The sequence below is a fragment of the Rhincodon typus genome, chromosome 32 (genome assembly GCF_021869965.1).
Source record: "Rhincodon typus isolate 14 chromosome 32, sRhiTyp1.1, whole genome shotgun sequence".
NCBI classification, from domain to species: Eukaryota; Metazoa; Chordata; class Chondrichthyes; order Orectolobiformes; family Rhincodontidae; genus Rhincodon; species Rhincodon typus.
This window is the reverse complement of record NC_063363.1, coordinates 9,683,783-9,690,129: the sequence shown is the minus strand read 5'-3', so window position 1 is coordinate 9,690,129 and position 6,347 is coordinate 9,683,783. Positions and strand designations below refer to the sequence as shown.

At 41.2% G+C, this 6,347-nt stretch overlaps 1 long non-coding RNA gene across 2 annotated transcripts; it reads right to left on the bottom strand.

The window, feature by feature from the left end:
- Positions 1-390: 390 nt before the first annotated feature.
- On the bottom strand, positions 391-3,508 carry LOC109914112. Of its 2 annotated transcripts, none has more exons than XR_007265377.1 (2): positions 2,803-3,508; positions 391-1,503 (listed from the first exon to the last, which is right to left on the bottom strand). It is a non-coding gene; the product is annotated as an uncharacterized LOC109914112 (long non-coding RNA). The 2 variants fall into 2 exon arrangements; XR_007265378.1 differs by lacking the exon at positions 2,803-3,508 and adding an exon at positions 1,993-2,774.
- Positions 3,509-6,347: the final 2,839 nt, after the last annotated feature.

Genomic DNA, 6,347 nt, shown 5'->3' with positions numbered 1-6,347 from the left:
AACCTCTGATAGGCGCAGCCAGCTGCAAAGGAACAACCTTTCATTGCCAGTTTAATGGTTTCGTCTCCCCAAAAACAGGGCTGACAATATAATGCAACAAGATTTCCTTCGTGTACAGTTTTCCATAAGAGAATGATTACTGGCCCTTGAAAAGGCTTGATCAACTCAGTCATTTATTGATGAAAACGATTAGCTAAAGCCTGTTTCACTAATGACAATGTAGCCAATATGTAGTAGAGATAACGCAAACCTAGTGTGAATCTGAATGTTCTTTGCAGTTCTGGAAATAAGTTCTCAAGATGGAGAATAAGAAACTGGTATAACAATGATTAGACTGTAACCGTCGGATGTGAATAGAAGCAGCGTGTGATTGCGAAGGAATAGAAATACTTTAACAAACAGGATTGTTTTATTAATGATGCACCATAACAAAATGAAAAACAATGAACACAGACATTAGGACAGGAGAATCCCGCTCCCCGTGTCTGAACGACGAAGGTCCGATGCATTGGGATCCGCTCGAAAGGCCTTAGTTGCTTGCGATGCCGTTAAACCGCCAGAAAATCAGAATGAAATAAAATCCCAAAAGCTGTCCTCAAACGGGCAGGCGATATTCAAATATCACAGGGTCATTACTGTAAGGAAATCTTCGCTTCCTCTAATTGAAGAATTTCGTTACAAACAATTCTTATTTCCCAGAGCTCTGTAAGACTGCTATAGATGTAGAATGTAGCTGGAGATCAACCGTTTGCTGTTTTTATTCTCACTCCATGCTCGATTAAAGGACTACTCTATGCCACGCCCACAATCTGCCATGTTTGGTACCAAATCGTGGATAAATACCACTTATCAGGATAAAACGTCGATATAAAGTGTACCCAGGGCTGTAGTGCATCGCTGGCAAATGTGAATGTGGAGTTGGGAGGGCTCTGGGGTAAAAATGAGATGGCAGGGCAAAAATTATGGACATGTTTGAGTCTCTCTGGCCCCACTAGCCAAAGATTCTTAAAATCACAAAAATGTGGACAATCATGCATAAAGTTCCATACTTTACATTGTATTTCATTCCATTGGAGTCTTTAATAGATGGAAAAGCACAGTGTTTGAAAAAGAGAGCACTCTTTTTGTCTGGGCTTTGAATATTCAAATTGAAAGTATCGCGCAATCATTCATTGTCAAATCATTGGATTGTAGAGGTTTTAAAAAGGTCGGCATGAGTGCTGCAAAACTCTAAGTTATGTCCCAAGGTATAGTGCAATAATTGTGATTGTGTATTGTTCAAATTTCAGTGCTGAACCTAGCACATTGCCTTAATTTTAAGAAAATTGCACTCTTATCAACAAATCTGAAGAGAAAGATTCATTGCTGGGGCCATTCAAAGCATCTCTCCTGAAGCAAGCTGACAATTATAAATCCTAGAATGTCTGGTAAGGCAGTATTTTTTTTTATCCCTCTTGAAGATCTTTTCGCACGAATTTTCTTGTCGTGTCTCGCTTAATTCACCTGTTAAAAAAAGGGAAAAGCAACATTTATTGAGAAACTGTTATGCACGTGTTGAATTCCGTTATCTGCCTGTTTTCCTTCAGCACAAGACCCACCGGTTCAAATATTACATGTGAGACTTAGTCTTTTTGGGTGTAATCTGTTGTAAACAGTCCCCAGTAATGTAAAATGAAGACCAGATATTTCCGCGGGCTGTTATTTTGTTTGTAGCACTTTATTGATCATTTATTTCCTGGCCCTTAGGCTAGGGACTGAATATTGCTGGGAAGGGAATGGTTGAAATAGCATAGATTATAGTCAGTCTTTTCGTTGCTAAACGTTTGCTGTGTTCACTTCTGCCTAAAACTTAAACCTCATCATAAGTAGTTCATTAAGTTTTGATCTCCACCACCCCCCCTCTCCAAAGTAAGGCGAAAAAAGGGCACGTGTTTCCATAAAGCAGAAAGTTAATGAAAGAGAAAGGAGTTTCTTCACAGCTTCCAAACTTACTTGAGTGTGAGCCTGGTTACTAGTTTGTACAGTGCCATTATCCGACATCAACACTTCGATAATGGGAAAAGTGCGTGACCAGTTTGCTGTTAAACCTTCAGATAGAATCCTGGCAGGCAAACGCTCGCAAAATACATTAAATCATGCTCGAATTTCAAATTGCATTAACTTTTCAGTTTCCACTGTTTTTTTTGTCATGTTTAAAGTGATCCCCACGCTACAGCTTTACTTTTTCAAATACAAAATTATAGACTTTAAACGCAAGAGAGGTCGCAGACGTTTTTTTCCCTTTTTTTTAAAAAGCGGACAGCTGCTGTGTGAAGTTTGTGCGTCAGAGGGAGGCGCGCTTTAGTAAGATCTTGTCTGCTTTTTCTAAAGCTGTGTCCGCAGGTACAACACTGGGGACCCGTGGAAATGGCATTTTTATTTACAACAGAGTCTGCCCAGGAGTGGGAAAGGGACATTTTGCAAGCTATCGGCTGGTGGAAACTTAGTGAATTATTTATCTCGTTTTAATGAATAGTTTGCTCTGCAGACTCGGCACTTCCGTAATCTGATACCTTTCCTCCCTCATTTTTCTTACCTAAGAAAATCGCCTACTTGAGTCCTCTTTATCACTTTTAAACTCAAACGTTGCCGGTATTTCTTGTGAAACACCTAGAGTTGATCTAAAGTTTAGCGCCCAGGCTCGGGCGGCATCCATGTATCTGGTGGAGAACGTATTAAGTGAGCGCCCAGAAAATGGGATCATTCACCCACTTTGTTCTTTGTACAAACTCTGCCATTGTCACCCAGTCACACAAAACTCACCGACTTTATACTCCGACCCTGCTTGCCGGTCTCCCGGTGGCTTTAACACGCCGCTTTGGAGAACATTTCTGAATCCTTGCCCCTTCTTTTGTAAAGAAATATATGTTTATAGGTATATTGAGAGCACCCCGAAACCGCGATCTTCGTGGGGATTTTTTTGTTGCAAAGGGAAACACATGCCGTTAGAGCAGTTCTATAATTTACGACTTTTATCCACTGGTTAGATTACGCGGCTCAGATTGTGCTCAATTCTGAACCCGGAGGGTGGGGGATTGAGAGCGAAGGAAACGGTGAAGAAAATGGGTCTTAGCTGAAGGATAAACAACACTGAGGCTGGACTGCTTCTGTGCGTGTTGTTACCGAGTCATTTTATTCCTTAAAGCCACATGAACGCCATTCTGAAAATATCGACTGAGCTGACTGCCTTGTGCGGCTTTCAGTGTTGATCCGGTGCTATTAACTCTTTCAATGCTGAATCACTCAAACACAGAAATGCCATTTTGCCCCCGTTTTTCTCAGTCACCGCACAGTATAGATGATGGGGAGGCGCAGGGTGGTAATGGTGATGGAGGGAGAGACGACGCTTTTGTTAAGGTGGTGCGACTCAGTTCTACGGGCAGACTGGCAAACTGAGGGGAAACAAGGCTAAGAGATGTCAAAGCATTTTATTTAGAATGATAGAATCCCTACAGTGCAGGAAAAGGCCGTTCGGCCCATCGAATCTGCACCGACCCTCAGAAAAGCACCACACCCAGACCCACCCCCACCCCATGCTATTAGGTAAGTCATATTAACGGTATAATTCTGAGCATTAGTGGTGACAGAGAGGTTTTATTTTGCTCGAACTTTCTATGTTATGCAAAAAAGACGAATATTCTGTGTTTGGTAGCGATATCGATAACGAATACAGGAATTTCCATTTCCATTAAAATACCTCCGGATACTGGTCCCTTTACCTGGAATCTGAATAGAGTTTTTTTAAGAAGAAAATGTTTGCTCCCGTAAGCTGGTAATGTTTGAAACAGTGGCGAGAGTCCCTGCAATCAGCCCTGACACCTTAGGCACTGTTCCTGCTAATCTCTATACAGGACAAGTTCGTTGAAAAAAATGGAATGTCTGAGCAAAAATTCAGAGGACAGCATTTATCGTTTTAAAAAATTGTAGCTCAAACGAGCTACAATTCATCATTTCTTAACTGTCTACGCCCGTCAAGCCCTTTCTACTTTTCAAAAATGACACGTCGGCCGGAAGGCAAAGATTGATGGTGTTATATTTCCCATTCTGGAGAGTTCTGATAATTAAATTGTAAGGCGTGTGCAATTTACCTGCCAACACGCACCGTGCCCCGTACTCAATGCGCGTGTGAATTACAGAAGGGGACTGAATCTCTCTGGGGCTGTGGTCCAGTTAGCGCGCAGCTCTCAATCCCTTCCGTTCTCAAATTTGAGACGAGATACTATCAGCCTCCGACACGAACACTTTAGCGCCGATTACTGAGCTGGATAGTGGTAGAGATTACTCACAAGATCCCACTCCATATGTTTCCCACTTTGCCAAAGGAACATAGTATTAATGATTTGAAATGAGAAGAAAAACACATTCTGTTTTCAGAATGCAGATAGATTTTGCATGGGTAGATAAGTTCCAAAGAAGTCAGAGTGGATTTGAAACGTGAACTCTGTTTCTCTCTCCACGGATGCTGCTAGACCTGTTGAGTCTCTCCAACACTTTCTGCTTTGTTTTCAGATCTCGAAGATCCTCAGTAGTTTGATGTTATTTGAGAAAATTAGCTTTGGTTTTTCTGAACCTTATATCTATGAGTTGCCTGAAAGAAGTAGCAGAAGTAGAATTTTTTTTGAAAACAATAAATTTACATCGGGATGGGTTTATGACATCCCAGTGGAACTTGTCCGACCTTCTGGTCTACAAATAAGGACATTACTACTAAAGCTAAAGTCACTATAGTCCTAGACTCTCAGAGAACAAGTTGAGAGGTAACCTTATTGAGGTTTATAGAATCATGAGGGGCTTGATAAGGTGAATGTTAAGGGCCTTTTCCCTAGGGTGGGGGATTTCAAGACTAGGGGGCACATTTTTAAGGTGAGGGGAGAGAAATTTTAAAAAGGCAGGAGGGGCAATTTTTTTTATACCAGAGGTGGTTCCTGTGTGCAATGAACTTCTTGAAGTGGTGAATATGGGTACAGTTACAACATTTGAAAGATATTTTAGATAAGTACATATTTGGAGGGATAGGGGCCAGGAACAGGCAGGTGGGACTAGTTTAATTTGGGATTATGTCAGCATGGACTGTTTCTATGCTGTATGAATCTATGAGGGCAGTTTAATCTGCAGGTCATCATACTTCAGGTGAGGGGGAAGTTCATAATAACCTGAGCAGGATGTGGGAATTGAACTCATGTTTTTAGTATCTCTTCCTCATGACAGAGCAACCATACAGCCAACTCAGCTAACCAACTACCACCAAGCCACAAGAGCTCCTGGAAACCAATTCAATAGAAACTTTCAAAGGGGAATAGTTAAAATGAAAACACAACCACGGTCATTGCAAAAAAAGAAATACAGGAAAGTGACAGTAATTGGTGAGCTCAGTTATCACCTCCTGCCAAACTGCACATTACATTGGTATCAAGTTTAAGGGCAACAGAAGCAAAATAAATCTGCTATTCATTTAACAAAAATTGACAGGAATTTTCTTGAATTTCTGATTTGTATTCAGGTTTCAAGATGTTAATATGTTTCAGCAAATCCTGAGAAATTTAATTACAGCAAGAGAGCATGAAAGAAATGTGTCCACGCCTACACTTGGAACAGTGACAACATTCTTCTATTACCAACCAGTCTCTACTTATCCAAACACTGTCTGTATCTCAATGGCTGTAGAGAAAGTTCAATCTCCGTTCCACACTACCATGATGGAGTCAGCTCCTTCAGTGCAGTACTGAAAGAGTGCAACACTATTAAATTTGATTTTTCCAATACGAATGAGGCATTAAACTAACACCCTATCTGGTACCTCAGGTGGAGGTATAAAAAATCCCACTCTGAAGAAACCAGGCTAGTTCTCTCTAGCTTAAGGGGTCAAGAGGAGTCATGTAGAGCTATCGAATATCATAACAGTTATAGGCAGGGTAGATTTGGATAAACTGCTTCAAATTACACCCGGGTTGAGAACTAAGGAAACAGATTTATGGTAGTTGACAAAAAAAACCCATGGCAACATGAGGAGAAGCAGTTTTCATAGCCAGTGCTTAAGCTCTGGACTGCGTTATCTTTTCATGTGGAGAGGTCTAGGGATTTCAAAAGGAACTTGGGCAAATTTCTGATCAGAAATCATTTGCACAGTTATAGGAAAGGAGCAGCAGAGTGGAACTCACTGAGTTTCTCTTGCAGAGAGCCAGCACAGGTGCAATGGGCCAACTGGTCTCCTTCTGTGCTGTAACCATTCTACAATGCTGAAGAACAGTGGAGTTTCCACAATATTCTAGGCAACATTTTACCTCTGAACCAGGATCACCAAGGAATTA